This window comes from Penaeus monodon, chromosome 36, assembly GCF_015228065.2.
Source record: "Penaeus monodon isolate SGIC_2016 chromosome 36, NSTDA_Pmon_1, whole genome shotgun sequence".
Taxonomy (NCBI): domain Eukaryota; kingdom Metazoa; phylum Arthropoda; class Malacostraca; order Decapoda; family Penaeidae; genus Penaeus; species Penaeus monodon.
The window spans coordinates 32,718,181-32,723,180 of record NC_051421.1 but is presented as its reverse complement, the minus strand read 5'-3'; the positions used below and the strand labels follow the sequence as shown (position 1 = coordinate 32,723,180).

Here is a 5,000-nt window from a genome sequence, read left to right as displayed (position 1 = left end):
AAGAAACGGCATCAACTCTGCAACGAGAGATCAATCAGCAAAATCTATTGGTGAATTTGCAAGGCGTCGACTTTGTTGCATGACTTCGAAGGACTTGGACTGATGTTGAAATTTTGTTGCACTGTGCACGTGACTGAAATTTGTGAGAAATTGGTATGTTTGAATTAAAAGGAAAGAGACATATCTTTTATCTTTATTTTATGTCATTTTTCTGCGTTTGTTATTATTTCTTATTCGTTTTATTGCCATTATTGTCTTTATTATCATTACTACTATTGCCATCAATATTTCTAAATCATTATTTGTATCAACATTATTATTATCAATGATGTTGCTATTATTATTATTATTATTATTATTATTATTATTATCATTATATTATATATAATATTATATTATTATCTAATATCATATATTATTATCATCATCATCATCATCATCATTATCATCATCATCATCATCATTATTATTATCATTACTATTGTTATCATTATTTTTATTCATTATTATTATTAATATTATTGGTACAATTACCATGATGGTTATGTTATCATGATTATTATCATCACCATTTCGTCCTTGATTTTTGTCTTCGATATATACACTGAAGTTCACGTAAAATAAATCAGTAAATAATTTAAATCAACGAGAAAAAAACTGAAAATAAAAGATTTTGCTACAAGTAGTTACATGGAAAAGTTATCTGCGCGCGCGTGTGTGTGAGCATATATAATGTACAGACACACACACACACACACACACACACACACACACACACACACACACACACACAACACACACACACACACACACACACACACACACACACACAACACACAATTATATATATATATATATATATATATATATATATATATATATATATATAATATTCACACACACAGATAGAATGTTGTATACTGAATACTGTACATTCACTACGGATGCATATGTGTTTGACGTTGAATGAGAGTGAGTGACCTTAACGCCGGATGAGTCACATAGGAATTCGTGATGTGAGGTTAATGACTCTAACAGAAAACGGAATGATTGTGGAACATTTGGGCCAAAGAGAAGGAGATTTTTTGTTTTCATTTAAGGAGGAGAGGGAGAAAAAGGAGGTTAAAGAAGGGGGCTGGGGAGGAGTCGACGAAGAATATACAGAAATAAAAATACAGAGAGGGAGTTGTGACAAAGAGTGAGTGTTAGATATTAGCAGATCCAAAGAGAGAGTTGGCGGGTGAGTCACTGAGTAAAGGCAGGGACCTGACCTCGATTTAGTGAAAACAGATGGAGACCAAATCCAATGACTAGCATTGATAACGCACGCGCACATGCAGTCACACACACACACATATACATATACATACATACATACATACATATATATATATATATATATATATATAATATATATATTATATATATATATTGGTGTGTGTGTGTGGTGTGTGTGTGTGTGTGTGTGTGTGTGTGTGTGTGTGTGTGTGTGTGTATGTATATATATATAGTATAATTATATGATATATATATATATTTATATATGTGTGTGTTGTGTTGTGTGTGTGTTGTGTCTGTGTTGTGTGTGTGTTGGGTTGTTGTGTGTGTTTGTGTGTGTGTGTGTCTGTGTGTGTGTGTGTTACTATATATTATATTTCTATATAATATATATATATATATATATACACTATATGCATGCATACATATATTTATATATATATATTATATATATTATATTATATATTATATATATTATACTAATATATATATATTATGCATACACCACACACACACACACACACACATATATATATTATATATATATATATTTATATATATATATATATAGTAATATATATAATAATTATATATATATATATATTATATGTATATCTTGTGGACACCGTACTATGTTTTGTGTTCATAAATTATATAGTATATAGTATATATTATAATATAGTATATATATTATAATATAATATATTGCATATATATATATATATATATATATACTATATTATATATATTATATATATGTGTGGTGTGTGTGTTGTGTGTGTGTGTGTGTGTTTTGGGTGTGGTGTGTGTGAGTGTGTGTGTGTGTATATATATATATAATTTATATATATATATATATTATATATATATAGTATATATATATATATATGTATATATATGCATACACACACACACACACACCACACACCACACACACACACACACACACACACACCACACAACACATATATATATATGATATATATTATAGTATATATAATATATATATAGTATATATTTATTATACATACATTATATATAATATATATATATAGATACTATATATATATTATATTATATATTATATATATATATAATATATATATATCTTGTGGACACGTACTATGTTGGTGTTCATAAATATATATATATATATAATATATTATAATATATAGATGATATGAAATATATATATAGAGAATATATAGGAATAGTAAAATATATATATAGTATATATATATATATATATATAGCATATAAATAGATTATATATATATAAATAGACAAATAATAAATAATATCCAAAACAATATAATATCTATATATATATATTATATATATATATATATATATATTATAATTATATGATATTTTATATATATATATATATATATATATATATATATATGGTATGTATATGTGTATATACCAACGGAAGGCACTACGTAATTCACAGGAAAACATTTCTTTTCATCGCATTTCACATCTTCACACTTTCCACTGTAACACGACACTGTTGCCTCGAAGAGCCTAATAATCTTAATTTCTTTTCCGACACACCAACAACGTAGAGAAGATAAAGAAGAGATGGAGAAAACAACAAACAAATGGATGTAAAAAAAATTTGTTGCGCCAACAACAAAACACACAAATGAACACGAAAATCAAAAGGTCTTCCTGACCCTGAAAAAAGACACACACAGACACACACACACACACACACACAGCACACACAACACACACTTGCCTCCCCGCCGAAAAAAAAATATATATATATATATATCTATTTCATCCTACCAGTTCCGCCGTGTACTGAAAAGCCGTCCCTCTCTCTCTCTCGCACAGCAGCCTATTACCGACTGGCCGGATGAGAAAAGAATCAGCGAGATTTAATATCAGTGTAAACGACCTCGACAGGGTGGGGCAAGGACTGTCATTTCCTCAGAGTCAACCTTGAGAGACTGTCACGGGGGAACTATGGAGGAAGGGGAGGGGGAGATGGGGAGGGGGAGGGGAAGGGGAGGGGAAGAAGGGGAGGGGGACAGGGGAAGGGGGTGATGGGGAGGAGGAGATGGGGAAGGGGGTGAAGGGGAGTGGGAGGTGGGGAGAGGGAGATGGGGAGGAGAGATGGTATAGGGGAGATGGGGAGGGGGGAGATGAGGATGGGGGAGAAGGGGAGGGGGAGATGAGGATGGGGTGGATAGGGGGAAGAGGGAGATAGGGTGGGGGGTGAAGGGGAGACGGAAGATGGTGAGGAGGATATAAGGGGGGAAGGAAGGATAGGGAGACGGAGAAGAGTGAAGGACGAAGGAAAGGGAAGGAAAGAGGGGGAAGTAAGAGAAAAGTGAAGGAGTAGGAGAGGGAAGAGAGGGGAATGAAGGGAGGGAGATAAGGAAGAAGATAAGGCAAAGACAAAAGGGAAGCGGAAGAGGGGACACGCAGAGACGAACAAGAAGAAGAGACAAGAGAACAGAGAGAGCAACGAACATACACACCCCTCACTCACAAATCAACACACCCAAAAACAAAAAATAAAACAAACAAACAGACACCAAATAACTGCCCCCCCCCCCAAAAAAAAAACGAAGAAAATACAGACCCTTGAAGACCTATTTCTCAAAGACAGCGCCATGCCTCGGCACAGAGAGACGAGACAGGCAAAGAGGTGAAAGTGCTCGATTAATTTCATTGCCAATCGCACTCACATGATGGGGAGTCATGACCAGACTGTGGACGGTGTCAAAGGCCTGGGAGGAAAGTGGTATCGATTACTTGTGTGTATCAGCTGTATGCATGTAAATATTTTTCTGTATGTATACCTAGCTTTATAGAGGTAATATCTGCTGTTCACACACACACACACAACAACACACACACAACACACACACATAATATATATATGATATTATATATATATATATATATATATATATATATATATATATATATATATAACACCACACAATATAATATATATATTATATAGTATATAATATATTATATATACATATATATATATATATATATATATATATATATATATATATATATATATATATATATATATATATATATATATATATATATATGAGGTCTTACAAACCTTCTGTTTTCCATATTCACACTAACCCTCAATCTTATTTACCTTCGGCCAAACTTAACTGTTAAGCTAATTTACTGGAAAATTAGAGACAGGTTTCAGCCCTAAATAATCACCCAAAGTCCTTGTACCGTAATGGAACAATGATCCGACCACATGTCACCCGAAGTGCAATGAGCTGCTGTGCTCAGAACGCAAAACTAATACTGAAAGAGGGCAATGCTAATACATTTTAGCTATACTACTAGGTTGAACATATAAATGATAAATGATTTAGCATCTATCTATCTATATCTGTCTATCTATCTATCTATCTATCTATCTATCTATATATATACATATATATACATATATATATATACATATATATATATATATATATATATATATATATATATATAAAATTTTATGATGATAATAATAGTAGACGAATAGAAGTATTTATTACTGTATACACACACACACACACACCACACCACACACACCACACACAAAACACCAACAACACCAACACACACACACACACATATATATATTATATATTTAAAAAATTTTATATAGTTAGATATATATATATATATATATTATTTTAAATATATATATATTTATATTAATATATATA

General features: G+C 31.4%; 1 protein-coding gene across 1 annotated transcript in view; it reads right to left on the bottom strand.

The window, feature by feature from the left end:
- The window catches only part of LOC119595460, a 52,660-nt gene extending 49,488 nt beyond the window's left edge, over positions 1 to 3,172 (bottom strand). The window contains exon 1 of the mRNA XM_037944583.1: positions 3,076 to 3,172. The gene's annotated coding sequence lies outside the window, so the exon portion shown is untranslated. The remainder of the gene's footprint in view (positions 1 to 3,075) is intronic.
- Between the last annotated feature and the right edge of the window lie 1,828 nt (positions 3,173 to 5,000).